The following is a 17746-nucleotide window of genomic DNA, read 5'->3' on the forward strand; positions in this document are numbered from 1 at the left end:
ATATTATAAAAAAAAATACTTTAAAAGGCAGATAAAGGTCAACGAAATCTCAAATAAAAGACTTTACTATACTTTTCTCCTATTAATCCAACAAATATTGAATGATTCGTCACGTCAAATGTCAGCCAAGGCTCCCGAATTACTTTCTACAAATAATGCATATTTTTCTTTCACTTTTGCATTTATACAATAATTTAAATGGTTCATCATCTTCGGTGTCGGTTCAGTCAAAAAAATAAGTGTTTTGTTTCCAATAGAGGATGAATGAATCACATGACTTATCGAAGTAAATCCAAATCATGTGGATTTTCCCCTCCCCATTAACAAAAACTCCTCCCTGTGACAGTCGTAGAGAAGATGAGGTGATCTCGGTCTCAAGTAGCAACGCACGTCATACAAACATCCCTTCCCTTCCTCGATGACTGTAAGGACGTGGCCGGTGCCGTTGTTGACCTTATAAAGTTCCGTTTGTTGGTTCCTTGTGCAACTTCGATTGTTCTGGTCAATCACGGAGTAGAAACTACGAATTGTACGGTCATCTATGCTATAATCGGTATAGTTAACTGATAAGTCAGCAACATTTATTTTTCGTAGCGTCACGATTCCATACGGAAATTTCCACAAAGCTTAAATGCACCGCTCCAAAATTCGATTTCTACCATAAAAGTCAATTGTCACCGTTCGATAAAGCATCATTCCGAAAGTGACTGTCGTTGTAAGGCTCCGGCTTCACGGAAAATTTCACGCGAAACTTTCTCTTCTCGGCCTGAAATCTGATCCCTGTGCGGTGCCGCCGCCGCCCAGGCTCAAAGAGGAGTATGTACTATGTACTGCTGCTATCAACTTACGTGCAAATTTTGAACTCAACTTTTGAAATTATACCCCGGCTAATGACGCTTCTACAGACTCTTTCGATGCAGTCAGTGTGTTGTGCCTGCTTGCATCCCATACACTCTCACACGTGTACACGTGAACACGTAGTCGAAAAGGTAATAAAATGGAACATTCTGCCGCCTACTTCGACTCCGGATCCAGCTCCGGCTCCAGCTCCAGCGCCTGCTGGCTAATGATTCTTGATGGAGCTGCTGTTGGAAACTTTTCGGCTCAAATTCGAAGCGAAAGGGTAAAATTACACCGAATTTCCTGCCTGCTTCGGACGGACGGACGGAATTTGATCGAGCCCGAGCACAGCTGACGGGGCGTCGGTGTTGGCGTTGGCGTTGGCGCCCAGATGTGCAATGTGCGGTGTACCTGCTTATAGTTTGAAAGTTCCTAGTCGTTGTTGCTACTGGTGTGTTGTTTTAGGGGCATCCTTAGAGTCCCTAAACTTTTCCGTGCAAGTTCGGTGGTTTTGGCGGAGAGAGAAAGTTTTGCAGATGAGAGCTTGGGAGCCGACAGAGTAGGCTAGGATTATAGAGCAGTGTTAGGTGCATCGATATGAATAATTTGCTCTTGATCGAAGGAGGCTGAAGGTCATGCTAGGAGTTTTTAAATTATGTGGATATTGTGATAAGCATTTCATAAGTTATTCAATACTCCACAGAGGGACATAAGACAATGAGACGTCCTCGTTCTGGTCCTCGTTCATCTCGTCGTCGATTCTGGGAAGTTTCAACTCTTGCGAATCAGACACACTCCCTTTTGTGCCCACTAACTACAAGTTGTGGATTGACATCAAAGCCGAAAGAGAGATGAGTTTGTGAAATAGGAGTGTTCATGGTTTGGCTTTGGAGTCAGTTTGGCTTTCCATTTCGCTGAAGCATTACTTGTTCTGTGGCTTAGTTGATAAAAGCACCGGTCTATCCAATACGGAGTCGTTGGTTCGAATCCCACCAGAACGCGGTTTTTTTTTCACAAATTTCATCTCTCAATTTGTCAATTAGCAACATTTCAACAAGTTTTTCCAGTAATAGTCTGTGATTTTTTTGAAATAATGTTTGTAATGTCTCAAAGCGTGCTGTGGAGTTATTACCTCGTGGAATATCTGTAGGAACTCCATAAGAAATCTCTAGAAACATTCCTGTTTGTGTTAACACTCTTTCTGATCCATGGTTTAGTTGTCATTCGTATCCGTACAGCTATTTTTATAACAGTTGGCAATATCATGGCTACCAAGGGCTACCAAGGTACTACTCGACAGTGAGATGACTGTAGAATGCGCGAGATAAACAGGGTGATACAGAACAGCAGGCAGTAATTGGTGCGTGGTGTAACTAAATCACATAGGTGCTACGGGTTTAAACTTCTAGAGATCTTCAAGAATCTTCATTCTCTGTACGGCCACCAACTCGTTAAGATCAACCGCCATCTAGACAAGTTTTAAAGTGTAGTGATTAGTTCAATAGATATGCAGTCTGTAGTGTGAATAAATGCTCTATTTATGGCGGTAAGCTTCACAGCGTAGTAGACGCCAATCACGTATTATCCTCGATTTTCTTAAGCATCAAACGGTATTATCGTTGATTTTAATCTGAGATTTAACTTTAGTGCGCCGATTTCGGCGCACTAGAATTTAATCTCAGATTTAAAATAACTGGCTGCGTGCTGTTGCATGCGAGAGAAAAATCAACACTCACACTACTGGAATCACATGAAGAAACGTCAAAGATAAACAAAATAAATAAAACAAGCAGCTGAAATCAGCAGCAAGGTGGAAATTTCTTCAGCTGCAGCATGTTTTCCGGAGAATTTCCTATTGCCGTTTGCGACCTGGATGAGACGACCTGGAAGACAGCTCCTTTTGGAAATGCCTTGAATATAGGAACGGCCGCTGCTACGAAGTTTTATAGCATGTGGTGGAAAACTTGTGCAGAAATTCGCTTGCCCACCGTGAATAGCAGACATCCTACTGCAGCAATATTTCCGAAGAACGGTGTCTTCCTACTTGATGCTGGAAGTTTACAAGTGATTCCATAACAGTATTGCTCGTAATACAGAAAGTTTTGTTGAAGTGGCAGTTTTGCATTACTTCACGTTTTCAGTTTGTTGATTTTTTTTTGAGAATTCCTTCGCAAATTTCTTCGGAAGTTGCTTCAGTGATGCCTGTAGGGATTTCTTCGCAGATGCAGATTTTTTTTCGGGGATTTCACCAATAATTTCTCCAGGGATTTCTCAGGGAATCCCTCCAGCATTTTTTTCGGGGATGTCTCCAGCATTTCTTTCGTGGATTCCTCCAGAAATTCATTCGTGGATTGCTCAAGAAATGCCTTCGAGGATTGTCTTAGCAGCTTCGTCGAAAATTCCTGTAGATTTTTTTCATTTTTTTTTCAGGTACACAAAACTTAAGAAATTTCTCCGAGTTATATTTGAAGATTTCCTAAGAATTCCATTGGAAATTCGTTCAGGAATTCCTTCGTGGATTCCTGCAGGAATTCCTTAGCGAATTCCTCCATGAGTTATCACGTGGATTTTTCCAGGATTTTTTCGGGGCTTTTTTTCAGGTATTTATGCGGGGATTTCTCTTGGAATTCCTTCGGATATTCCTCCAACACTTCTTTCGCGGATTTTTAGAGATATTTCTTCGAGGATTCCTCCGTGAATATCTCCGGAGATTCCTTCCAGGGATTTATCCAGAATTTTCACCTGGGATGCCTCCAGCACTTCTTCCGTGGGAAAAAAATCCTTCGGGAATTCCTTGGGTGACTCCTTCAGGAATGCCTCCAGGAACTTCTTCAAGGACCCTTCCAAAAATTTCTTCAGAAATTCTTCCAGAAATTGCATCAGGGATTCCTCCAGGAAGTCTTCCGAGAGATTCAACCAGAAATATCTTGGATAAATCGACTACAAATTCCTTCGATGTTTCCTGCGGAAATTCCCGTAAGAATTTCCATAGGAATTCTCGTAGCGATTCACGCAGAAGTTCCCGGAGGCTTCTCGAAAGGCTTCAGCGAAATTCCTGGAGGAACTGCCTTAGGAATTCTCGAAGGAACTCTGTAAAAACTTGCCGGACAATTTCCGGAGGAATTCCTGGAGGATGAACCCTGGGAAATTTGGCTTCATTGATCCATTCCTCCACGAATCATCCGGAATTCCTCCAGGAATTCATCCAGAAATTCCTCAAGGAATTCCTCCAGAAATTCCTCCGGAAATAACTCCAGGAATTCCTCCGGAAATTCTTCCTGAAATTCCTCCAGAATTTTCTCCAGAAATTCCTCCGGAAATTTCTCCAGGAATTCCTGCAGCAATCTCTTCAGGAATTCCTCCGAAATTCTCCGGAAATGCCTTCAGGACTTCTCCGGAAATTTCTTAAGGTATCCCTCCAGGAATTTATCCATAAATTCTTCCAGGAATTTATCCATAAATACCTGGAGGAGTTTGTACATATATTCGTCCAGGAATTCCTAAGGAAATTCTTCCAGGAATTCCTCCGGAAATTCCTCAGGTTTTTTTTCAGGAATTCCTATGGCAATTCTTCCAGGAATGCCTACGGAAATTCCTCCAGGAATTCCTCCGGAAATTCCTCCAGGAATTCCTCCGGAAATTCCTCCAGGATTTCCTCCGGAAATTCCTCCAGGAATTCCTCCGGAAATTCCTCCAGGAATTCCTCCGGAAATTCCTCCAGGAATTCCTCCGGAAATTCCTCCAGGAATTCCTCCGGAAATTCCTCCAGGAATTCCTCCGGAAATTCCTCCAGGAATTCCTCCGGAAATTCCTCCAGGAATTCCTCCAGGAAATTCTCCGGAAGATCCTCCAGGAATTCCTCCGGAAGACCCTCCAGGAATTCCTCCGGAAATTCCTCCAGGAATTTCTCCAAGAATTCCTCCAGGAATTCCTCCAGGAATTCCTCCGGAAATTCCTCCAGGAATTCCTCCGGAAATTCCTCCAGGAATTCCTCCGGAAATTCCTCCAGGAATTCCTCCGGAAATTCCTCCAAGAATTCCTCCGGAAATTCCTCCAGGAATTCCTCCGGAAATTCCTCCAGGAATTTCTCCGGAAATTCTTCCAGGAATTCCTCCAGGAATTTTGTCAGAAATTTCTCCAGGAATTCCTCCGAAAAATTCCTCCAGGAACTCCTCCAGGAATTCCTTCAGGAATTCCTACGGAAATTCCTCCAGGAATTCCTCCAGAAATTTTTCCAAGAATTCCTCCGGAAATTCCTCCAGGAATTCCTCCAAGAATTCCTCCGGAAATTCCTCCAGTAATTTCTCCGGAATTTTTTTCAGGAATTCCTACGGAAATTCCTCCAGGAATTCTTACGGAAATGCCTCCAGGAATTCCTACGGCAATTCCTCCAGGAATGCCTCCGGAAATTCCTCCAGAAATTCCTAAAAAAATCCCCCACGAATTCCTCCGGAAATGCCTCCAGGAATTCTTCCGGAAATTCCTCCAGGAATTCTTCCAGAAATTCCTCCAGGAGTTCTTCCGGAAATTTCTCCAGGAATTCCTCCGGGAATTCCTCAACGTATTCCTGGAAAAATTTGCGGAGGAATCCCTGGAGAAATTTCCGAAGGAATTCCTCCAGAAATTCCTTCGAAAACTCCTCCAGGAATTCCTCCGGAAATTCTTCCTGAAATTAATTTGGAAATTTCTCCAGGAATTCCTCCGCAAATTTTTCCAGGAATACGTTGAGGAATTTCCGGAGGAATTCCTGGAGGAATTTCCGGAGAATTCCTCCAGGAATTCCTCCGGAAATTTCTCCAGGAAATCCTCCAGGATTTCCTCCGGAAATTCCTCCAGGATTTCCTCCGGAAATTCCTCCAGGATTTCCTCCGGAAATTCCTCCAGGATTTCCTCCGGAAATTCCTCCAGGATTTCCTCCGGAAATTCCTCCAGGATTTCCTCCGGAAATTCCTCCAGGATTTCCTCCGGAAATTCCTCCAGGATTTCCTCCGGAAATTCCTCCAGGATTTCCTCCGGAAATTCCTCCAGGATTTCCTCCGGAAATTCCTCCAGGATTTCCTCCGGAAATTCCTCCAGGATTTCCTCCGGAAATTCCTCCAGGATTTCCTCCGGAAATTCCTCCAGGATTTCCTCCGGAAATTCCTCCAGGATTTCCTCCGGAAATTCCTCCAGGATTTCCTCCGGAAATTCCTCCAGGATTTCCTCCGGAAATTCCTCCAGGATTTCCTCCGGAAATTCCTCCAGAATTTCCTCCGGAAAATCCTCCAGGATTTCCTCCGGAAATTCCTCCAGGATTTCCTCCGGAAATTCCTCCAGGATTTCCTCCGGAATTTCCTCCAGGATTTCCTCCGGAAATTCCTCCAGGTATTCCTCCAGGAATTTTTCCGGAAATTCCTCCAGGAATTCCTCCGGAAATTCCTCCAGGAATTCCTCCGAAAATTTCTCCAGGAATTCCTCCGGAAATTCCTACAGGAATTCCTCCGGAAATTCCTCCAGGAATTCCTCCGGAAATTCCTCCAGGAATCCCTCCGGAAATTCCTCCAGCAATTCCTCCGGAAATTCCTCCAGGAATTCCTCCGGAAATTCCTCCAGGAATTCCTCCGGAAATTCCTCCAGGAATTCCTCCGGAAATTCCTCCAGGAATTCCTCCGGAAATTCCTCCAGGAATTCCTCCGGAAATTCCTCCAGGAATTCCTCCGGAAATTCCTCCAGGAATTCCTCCGGAAATTCCTCCAGCAATTCCTCCGGAAATTCCTCCAGGAATTCCTCCGGAAATTCCTCCAGGAATTCCTCCGGAAATTCCTCCAGGAATTCCTCCGGAAATTCCTCCAGGAATTCCTCCGGAAATTCCTCCAGGAATTCCTCCGGAAATTCCTCCAGGAATTCCTCCGGAAATTCCTCCAGGAATTCCTCCGGAAATTCCTCCAGGAATTCCTCCGGAAATTCCTCCAGGAATTCCTCCGGAAATTCCTCCAGGAATTCCTCCGGAAATTCCTCCAGGAATTCCTCCGGAAATTCCTCCAGGAATTCCTCCGGAAATTCCTCCAGGAATTCCTCCGGAAATTCCTCCAGGAATTCCTCCGGAAATTCCTCCAGGAATTCCTCCGGAAATTCCTCCAGGAATTCCTCCGGAAATTCCTCCAGGAATTCCTCCGGAAATTCCTCCAGGAATTCCTCCGGAAATTCCTCCAGGAATTCCTCCGGAAATTCCTCCAGGAATTCCTCCGGAAATTCCTCCAGGAATTCCTCCGGAAATTCCTCCAGGAATTCCTCCGGAAATTCCTCCAGGAATTCCTCCGGAAATTCCTCCAGGAATTCCTCCGGAAATTCCTCCAGGAATTCCTCCGGAAATTCCTCCAGGAATTCCTCCGGAAATTCCTCCAGGAATTCCTCCGGAAATTCCTCCAGGAATTCCTCCGGAAATTCCTCCAGGAATTCCTCCGGAAATTCCTCCAGGAATTCCTCCGGAAATTCCTCCAGGAATTCCTCCGGAAATTCCTCCAGGAATTCCTCCGGAAATTCCTCCAGGAACTCCTCCGGAAATTCCTCCAGGAATTCCTCCGGAAATTCCTCCAGGAATTCCTCCGGAAATTCCTCCAGGAATTCCTCCGGAAATTCCTCCAGGAATTCCTCCGGAAATTCCTCCAGGAATTCCTCCGGAAATTCCTCCAGGAATTCCTCCGGAAATTCCTCCAGGAATTCCTCCGGAAATTCCTCCAGGAATTCCTCCGGAAATTCCTCCAGGAATTCCTCCGGAAATTCCTCCAGGAATTCCTCCGGAAATTCCTCAGGGAATTCCTCCGGAAATTCCTCCAGGAATTCCTCCGGAAATTCCTCCAGGAATTCCTCCGGAAATTCCTCCAGGATAAAAAATCCTCCAGGATAAAAAACCCGGAGGAATTCCTGGAGGGATTTCCGGAGAAATTCCTGGAGGGATTTCCGTAGGAATTCCTGGAGGAATTTCCGTAGGAATTCCTGGAGAAATTTCCGGAGGAATTCCTGGAGGAATTTCCGTAGGAATTCCTGGAGGAATTTCCGTTGCAATTCCTGGAGGAATTTCCGTAGGAATTCCTGGAGGTATTTCCGTAGGAATTCCTGGAGAAATTTTCGTAGGAGTTCTTGGAGGAATTTCCGTAGGAAATCCTGGAGGAATTTCCGGAGGAATTCCTGGAGGAATTTCCGGAGGAATTCCTGGAGGAATTTCCGGAGGAATTCCTGGAGGAATTTCCGGAGGAATTCCTGGAGGAATTTCCGGAGGAATTCCTGGAGGAATTTCCGGAGGAATTCCTGGAGGAATTTCCGGAGGAATTCCTGGAGGAATTTCCGGAGGAATTCCTGGAGGAATATCCGGAGGAATTCCTGGAGGAATTTCCGGAGGAATTCCTGGAGGAATTTCCGGAGGAATTCCTGGAGGAATTTCCGGAGGAATTCCTGGAGGAATTTCCGGAGGAATTCCTGGAGGAATTTCCGGAGGAATTCCTGGAGGAATTTCCGGAGGAATTCCTGGAGGAATTTCCGGAGGAATTCCTGGAGGAATTTCCGGAGGAATTCCTGGAGGAATTTCCGGAGGAATTCCTGGAGGAATTTCCGTAGGAATTCCTGGAGGAATTTCCGTAGGAATTCCTGGAGGAATTTCCGTAGGAATTCCTGGAGGAATTTCCGTAGGAATTCCTGGAGGAATTTCCGTAGGAATTCCTGGAGGAATTTCCGTAGGAATTCCTGGAGGAATTTCCGTAGGAATTCCTGGAGGAATTTCCGTAGGAATTCCTGGAGGAATTTCCGTAGGAATTCCTGGAGGAATTTCCGTAGGAATTCCTGGAGGAATTTCCGTAGGAATTCCTGGAGGAATTCCTGGAGGAATTTCCGTAGGAATTCCTGAAGGAATTTCCGTAGGAATTCCTGAAGGAATTTCCGTAGGAATTCCTGAAGGAATTTCCGTAGGAATTCCTGAAGGAATTTCCGTAGGAATTCCTGAAGGAATTTCCATAGGAATTCCTGAAGGAATTTCCGTAGGAATTCCTGAAGGAATTTCCGTAGGAATTCCTGAAGGAATTTCCGTAGGAATTCCTGAAGGAATTTCCGTAGGAATTCCTGGAGGAATTTCTGTAGGAATTCCTGAAAAAAAAATTCCGGAGAAATTACTGGAGGTTCCTCCGGAGGAATTTCCGGTGGAATTCCTGGAGGATCTTCCGGAGGAATTTCCGTAGGAATTCCTGGAGGATCTTCCGGAGGAATTTCCTGAGGAATTCCGGCAGGAATTTCCGTAGGAATTCCTGAAAAAAAAATCCGGAGGAACTTCCGGAGGAATTCCTGGAAGAATTTCCTGAGGAATTCCTGGACGAATATATGTACAAATTCCTCCAGGTATTTATGGATAATTTTTTGGAAGAATTTATGGATGAATTCCTGGAGGGATTCCTTAAGAAATTTCCGGAGAAAGTCCTGAAGGCATTTCCGGAGAATTTCGGAGGAATTCTTGAAGAGATTTCTGCAGGAATTTCCGGAGGAATCCGTTTAGGAATTTCCGGAGGAATCCGTTTAGGAATTTCCGGAAGAATTCATGGTCGAATTTCCGGAGGAATTCCTGGAGAAATTCTCGGATGAATTCCTGGAGGAAATTCCTCCAAAATTTATGGATAAATTCCTGGAGGAAATCTTGGTCGAATTTCCGGAGGAATTCCCGGAGAAATTCATTGAAAATCCGAACACAATCATAGATGAATTTCCGGATGAATTCCTGTAGGAATTTCTGCCGACATTCCTGGAGGAATTTCTGGAGGAGTTTCCGGAAGAATTCATGTAGGAAGTTCCGGAGGAATTCCTGTTCCAAAGAAATTTCAGGAGAAATTTCCGTACAAATTCCTGGAGGAATTTCAGGATATTCGTGGTCGAATTTCCAGAGGAATTTCCTGGAGAAATTCCCGGATGAATTCCTGGAAGAAGTTCCGGAAACAATCTTGGATGAATTTCCGGAGGAATTCCTGGAGGAATTTCTGGAGGAATTTCCGGAGGAATTCCTGGAGGAATTTCCGGAAGAATTCTTGGAGGAATTTCCGGAGGAATATTTTCTGTGGGAGCTTCAGAAGGCATTCCTGGAATAATCGTAGACGGATTTCTTGAGTGAATCCCAGAAGGCGTTTCTGTAGGAAGTAGTCTTCAAGTTTCAAGTTTCGAGGAGTCCCAGAAACTCTGGAGGAATTATGGAAGGAAGAGTTCAACAAGGAATTTCTGGCGAAATCTCAGACGGTATTCCTGAGGGAATCCCAGAAAAGTTCTGAAGGAGCAGTCCCATAAGGAATTTCAGAAGTTAACTCTGGAGCAATTTCAGAAGAATTTTAAAGGAATCCTAAAAGAAATTATTGAAAGATTTCTAGGAAAATCCCTAAAGGAATTGCTGGATAATTCCAAGAAGAAATTCTTGGAGGAATACTAGATGGGAAGCCTTTCTTGGAGGAATTGGTTACTCGTCCTATTTTGAATAGTAATAATGAAGATTGCATAATTTTAATTCTTACACTATGGAGAATCCTTATTTATTGATTGCTGCACATGCACAATAATTACAATTATTTCAATCAGGTTTAGCATGAAGCGCTTAAGATCCAGATGTATGGTACAGCATTCTTTCGGAGTTCTTGTGCAAAATCGTTACATCAGCCTCCGGCTGATCAATTATTTTTAAACCACATTCACCAAACCAACAGGCACGACGGATAGCCACAAACAGATTTTCCTCGAACGGGGTACATAGCATATAACTTCCTGGCTATTCATCGTTTTTTCACCACACATCCAGATTCAGCTTTTCGCACTCTGTTGTACAAGCTCTACTGCTGCATCCTTCTGCACTTCATTGGAATCCTCAGCCAGTTCCTTCGCCGTTCCAGTTATTCCGCAAACACAGGTACAACTTGGATCCAAATCCCAACACGAAGCTGCTGCTCTCGCTGCTGCTGCTTTCGTAATCGGACGAAACACGGGGAAGCCACTCACTAGCCACCAGATCCACCTAAAATCATTGAAAAAAGAACAATTTATAGATGAACTTTATATTAAGGAATCATATATTTACCGCACGAAGTTCCTTACGAACCTTTTTTCCTCTGTGGCCACTTGGACAGCTCAGACCGATTACGGTCCATCTCACAGCTCGCAGCACGATTTTTTTTTTGCGAAAAATATGTAAACAAACTCCAGCTGTTGTTGAGGCCGATTGACACTTTCCCGATCACACTCACACAAACTCAAAAAGAAACACGAGAGAGACTATGGCTGCGTGCTTTCACTGTTTAATCCTCTCTTGGTGCTTACCGAATGGGGTATTAAAATTTAATCTGGATTTATGAAAATCCGGATAAAAACTCGTATCAACTTCGTTGGTGCTTACAACCATTAGAGTGTAATAAATGTAATGTCAGTGAATTAAAGTGTTTTATAGAATAAACTGCAGAGTAGCGTGGTTCAAAAAATCGTTTTTGTTCCACACCGCTTATTCGATTCGTAACCAGATTCTCAATCTTCTCCCAAAAATTGAGCTCATTAGGTTGAAAATTGAGACTGCACAAGCCCTTCAAAGTTTGTATGGGAATTACTATGGGAAAACGATGTTTTTCATTCAATCAACCGTAGCATTTCCCCAAGTGCCCTAGAGAATTAGTTGACCCTTGGTTCTCCTAAGCTACTCTATCAGCTACAAATTTGCCGAAGACCGCATTCAAATCGCACGCCTCATTAATTAGTTATCGATTTGTATCCAACTGGACGAACTTTAGCAATGATCCTTCAGCTTACCAGCAGGCAACATTGCTTCATATGGCGCCAAAGATAGCACACTGAAATCATGGCTACTATGTTTCACTGCAAAATGCAGTGATGCCCACCGATTAGTTTAACCATCATGAGTAAAGATTACGATTCTGAATAAAAAACTTATTAGGGGCTGTCCATAAACCACGTGGTCATGAGGGGGGGGGGGGGTTCGGCCAATGACCGTTTTGTATGGACGAATAAAAAAATTTGTATGAACTAATGACCACGCGGGGGGGGGGGGGGGGAGGTTGAGAAGTCCCAAAAAAATGACCACGTGGTTTATGGACAGCCCCTTAATTAGGCATGTGATTTGATTGCAGTCTTCGGCAAAGTTGTAGCTGATAGAGTAACCTAGAAGTACCAAGGGTCAACTAACGCTCTAGAGCACTTGGGAAAATATTACGGTCGATTGAATGAAAATCATCGTTTTCCCATAGTAATTCCCATACAAACTTTGAAGGGCTTGTGCAGTCTCAATTTTCAACCTAATGAGCTCAATTTTTGGAAGAAGGCATATAATCTGGTTAGGAATCAAATAAGCGGTGTGGAGCAAAAACGATTTTTTGAACCACGCTACTGCACAGCACCTGGAACATACCCATCTACCGGAACACCTACATACCATCCAGGGTACTGCATACTCCCGGAATTTGGAAAGCCTAGATGATCACAAGAATCTCTGGCGGAGCACTTGGCTACGGTTGATTTGTTGATATGTTACGCCATATTTTCTGAATTTTCTGATAAAAATATAAAACCAGGGTACCCCTTTGGTCCCGAGACCATTAAAACGTGAAAAAACTAAAATAATTTCCTATTTTTTGCACCTAATTTGGTTCCTTCGATAGCTTTCGAACAAAAAAAAAAGAAGTTTCAAATCGGTCAACTGGTTTAAAAGTTATGATTTTTTTTTTGAAAAATTTTAGTATTTAAAAATCTTGATTTTTAGTATCTTTCTATCTGAAAATTAATCACCCTAATGACGAAATAAAAAGAAATGCGTTTCTGATTATTTTCAAAAAAAACTACAAACCCACCAATTTTCACGACCATTGTAGTTGCACTGTAGCGTTTTTCTACAGAATGGCTCAATTAATACCCTTTTGGATTCTTTAGAGGAATTTCCTGCACCGAAAATTCTCCTTAGGGGTTCCTGTTGAAATAATTTGAAAAATATCTGAATGTATGGAGAAAATCCCGAAAAAAAAACCTCTAAATATTTTTGTATGAACTGCTTGAAGTAATTCTCAAAAAAATCTCTAGGGTAATAAACGAAGGAATTTGAGAACGAATTTTCAAAATAATCTCCGGAAGATGTCCCGAAAGAATCTGTGAAAGTAATAACGAGATAATTTATGCGAAAGTTATGCACAAGAATCTGTGAACGGTTTTAAAAATTAATTCCAAGTCCAAGTCCTTTTCGACTGTCTGGAGAAATTCTGGAATTTTGTTCGTTGAAATTTCTGGAGAAATGTTCAGTAGAACGTATAGAGGATAAAAACAACAAAATATTTTTTTGTTGAGTTTTCGGAAAAAGATCTCGAAAAAGAAGCTCTTAATACAATTTTTAGGGGATATTTGAAAGAATACCCTAAATAATCTTTTTAGGATAGAAGGAAGAAATTTGTAGGAAAATTCTAGATGAAATCTGTGGACAAACTTTAGAAACAATTTCAAGAGGAAGTCATAAAAGAATCTTTTGGGGAATTTATCAAACAATCTTGGAGAATTTTCTAAAGAATCTTTTGAATAATGCCTTCAGAAATTGCTTCGGGATTTTTTGTAAAGGAGTCTCTCTAGAAATTTTTCAAGAATTTCTTTAAAGAATCTCCAGAAGTTTTTTTACGAGATTACTTCAGGCAACTCTACAGAGATTTTTGAGAAATTCATTCATGGATTCTTTCAAGAACTATGCCAGTTAATATTTGTGCAATTTCGGAAAAAACTTCCGAAAAATCCCTGGATAAATGTTTGAATTCTGAAGAAATTTCTCAATGAATTTTAGGAGGAACCCTTGGAAAAATTTCCTTTAGAATATCTGTAGGATGTTTAAACAAATTATAACAGGGATTTCTGAAAAATTCCATGGATTTTTTTTTTCTTTTTTATTCGTGAATTTTAACTTAAGCTAATTTATGGATAAACTTTTGAAGTTGATCCTCCTTGAAATAAAGTGTGCATCATTTTGAGATAAAAAATTCTCACTATCATTATCATAAGAGTTTGATTGCAAAAATTGTCTCATCTGTAAATGTAACACGATCATTAGTGCAAGAGAAAATCGATGATTCATATTCGGTTACTTTTGCAGTTATTGACAATAATCAAAACATGACATTATCCAAAAACGGATCGTATGTTAAAAATAATAAGAAAACAGTACGTTCTTACAATTTGAAGTCTGGTCATTGGAATTTTAGTCGATCTTTTTTTTATTTTTATTGTTCAGACATACTCTACAGAAGACTCTTATTAAGAACTTCTGAAGAAATTCAATTAGAATTTCATTATGTCCATTAAAATACGAAAGTCTTAGAACTTTTTTTGTAAAATGTTTCAATGTTGTTTTTGGTAAAGTGATGAATAATTTCATTCACATCTCTAGAAGTTTCTTCAGAGATTCTTCCAGAGAAATTCAGGAGATACACCAGGAATTCCTTAGGGATGCATCCGGGAGTTTCACCATTGATTTTTTTTTTCAGAAGGACTCTCAGGAAGATCTCGGCAGGAGTATTTTTAGGAAAACTCCTAGAGCACCTTCAGAAATTCTTTCAGGATGATCTTTCTAGGAGGGATGGCTCCTAGAGATTTATCCGGATCTAGAAGATCCTTCAGAGATTCCTATAAGAGATCCTTCAGCTATTAGTCTGAGAGTTCCTTCAGGGTTTTGTTCTGCAGTTTCTTCAGGAATTCCTACAGGAGTTTCTTAAGGAACTAGTCCAGGAGTTTCCTCAGAGATTCCTCCAGGAGATCCTTCAGAAATTTCTTTGAAATTCTAACAAGGGATTTCTTTTGATTTTTTTGTGGGGATCGTTCAGGGAGATCTTTCAGAGATCAATCCGGAAGTTTTATCAAGGACTCCTACAGGAATTCCTTCCAGCATCTCTAGGATGTCTTCAAGAATTCTTGTAGATATTCCTTCGGGGATTCCTCTTGAAATTACTTCGGGATGCCTCATGAAAAATGTTCAAAGATTCTTTCAGAACTCTGCAGGAGTTCGTTCAGGGATGTTCGTAATAGCTCCAAAATAATTCAGGGATGCCTCCAAGTGTTCATTAGGAATTCCTCCAGAAGTCCCCTAAGCTACTCAACATGAGTTCACTCAGGTATCCTTCCAGAAGTCCCTTCAAATATTCTTTCAGGAGGATGCATAAATGCCTCCTGGAGATCCATCAAGAATTCCGTAAGAAAATTCTTCAGGAATTCCTGCCGGAGGTATTTAGAAATTAGACTAGAAGTTCCTGCCTTAGAAGTAATCCCTTACTTAGACTTGACTTAAAAGTAATCCCTCTTCTGAAGTTCCTTCAGAAATTCCCACAGGAGTTCTTACAGAAATTAGTTCAGGAGTTTCTCCAGAAATTCATCCTGGAGCTTTTGTGGAGATTTTTTCTAGAATGCATTTGGGAATTTCTCCTGTAATTATTTCGGAGATTCTTCCTAGATTTTATTTCGGGGTTTCCTCCTGAAATTCTTTCGGAATTCATTCTGATATTCCGTTGTCAAATCCTTCTGGGTTTCCTAAGGAAATTCTTCCTGGACTTCTGTCGTGAATTCCTTCTGAAATTCTTTCGGCGATTTCTCTGATATTCTGTCGTGGATTTCTCCTGAAATTCCTTTGATTTCTCCCTGAACTTTGTTTAATGATTCCTCTTATAATTCCTTCGGAGATTCCTCGTGGATTTCCCTTCAGAGAATCCTCATGGAATTTCTCCGGGACCCTTGTTGGAATTATTCGAGGTTTCCCTCTGGAATTTCTTCAGTGAATTCTTCTGAAGTTCCTTCGGAGGATTCTCCTGGACTTCCCATGAGAATCCCTCTTGGAATTCCTTCGGGGTTTTCTATTGAAAATTATTCGAATATTTCACTTGGAAATCCTTCGGAGATTCCTCCTAGAATTCCTTCAGGCGATCCCCCTGAGATTCCTGCAAGGAATTCTCTGTAATTTCTTCGGGCATTTTTCCTGGAATTCCTTCAAGAATTCCTCTTAGATTTCCGTCAGGTGTTCTTCCTGGACTTCCTTCGGGGATTCCTCCTGGAATTCCTTCGGGGATTCCTTCTGGACTTCTACTCCTGATATTTCTACGAGAATTCCTCCTACAGTTTCTTCGGAGATTCCTCCTAGAATTTCTTTAGAGATTCCTACTGGAATTTCTCAGAAGTTTGCTCTTGGAATTCCTTTGGTGAATCCTCTTCGAATTTCTTCAGGGATTCCTCATGGAATTCCTCCAGTGATTCATCTTAGAATTCCTATGGGCATTTCTTCTGGCATTGTTTCTGGTATTCCCCTTGGAATTCCTCAAATGATTCCTCCAGGAATTCCCTCAGGAATTTGGCTCTACCCCATTTGGCATAATGCCATTTGGCATAACGCTGTTTGGCATAATACCATTAGGTATAAAACCCATTTGGCATAAAAGCCATTTGGCATAAACGAGATTTGGCATAACACGAAGAACAGCCTTCTTGATAAGAATGTGCATAATATTTGTTATGCCAAATGGTCATCAAGCCAAATGGCATTATGCCAAATGGAGTAGAGCCTTATGTCACGAATTCCCTTGGAAATTCCCATTGGAATTCTTTTGGGGATTCCTAGTGGATTTTTTTTTTGTGTGGATTTCTGCTGGAATTCCTGTGGGGATTTCTACTAGAATTGTTTCAGGGGATCCTCATGGAATTCTAACGAGGATTAAGTACTGCTGGAACTCCTTCCGAAATTTCTCCTAAAATGCCTTCGGGGATCCCTCCTAAAATTCACTCGGGGATTCCTCTTGAAATTCATTCAGGGGTTTCTCATGGAATGCCTTCGAAGATTTTTCCTGGAGTTCCATCAAGGATGTCTCCTGAATATTTTTCTATTGCTCCTTTTTGGAATGGTTTGGAGATTCCTTCTTGAATTCCTGTGGGGATTACTCCTGGACTTCCATCATGAATTGCTCATGAAACGGGAACTCCTCTTGATATGCCGCGGTAGATTTCCCCTGGAATTATTTCAGGGATTTCTCCTGGAATTGCTTTGGTGATTCCTCTTAGAACAAATTCGGAGATTCCTCCTGAAATTCGCTCAGAAATTTCTCCTGGAATTCCTTCGGGATTTCCTTCTTGAATTTTTCCGGGGATTTCTCCTAGGCTTCCTATGGGGATTTCTCTTGGAATTCTTTCGGCGTTTCCTTGTGAAAAACCTTTGAGGATTCAGCTTGGAATGCCTTCGGAGATTACTCCCGGAATACCTTCGGTGGTTACCCCAGGAATTTCTCAAATAATTTCTTCAAAGAATCCTTCTAGATTTCCTTCGGAAATTCCACCTAGAATTCCTTCGGGGATTCCACCTGGAATTCCTTTGAAGATTTTTCCTAGAATTCTTTCGGGGATTCCTTTTGGAATTTCTTCGGGGATTCCTCCTAGAGTCCCTTCGGGGATTTCTCCAGGAATTCCTTCGTAGATGCCTCCTGGAATTCCTCCTGGAATTCCTTCGAAGATTCCTCTTAGAACTGATTGATTGATTGATTTAGCTTTATTATAGAGACTTCCAGCCCTTGGATGGCTTGTCCCTCGTCTCTTAGAATTCCTTCAGGGTTTCTTCCTAGAATTTTACGGGGATTCCTGCTAAAATTCCTTCGGGGATTCCTCCTGGAATTCCTTCGAGGATTACTCGTGAAATTCTTCCGGCAATTCCTCCTGGAATTCTCCCAGGGATTCAGGGATTCCTTCTTGATAATTTTCGTTGATTCCTCCTAGAAATCCTTTGGGGATTCTTTTAAAATAGTTTCTCTTGAAAAACCCCACTGGAATTGTTTTGAGGATTCTTGTTGGAAATTCTTTGGGATTCCTCCTGGATTTGTTTCGTTAATTTCTTCAAGAAATCCTTAGGGATTGA

Source organism: Aedes albopictus, chromosome 1 (assembly GCF_035046485.1).
Source record: "Aedes albopictus strain Foshan chromosome 1, AalbF5, whole genome shotgun sequence".
Taxonomy (NCBI): domain Eukaryota; kingdom Metazoa; phylum Arthropoda; class Insecta; order Diptera; family Culicidae; genus Aedes; species Aedes albopictus.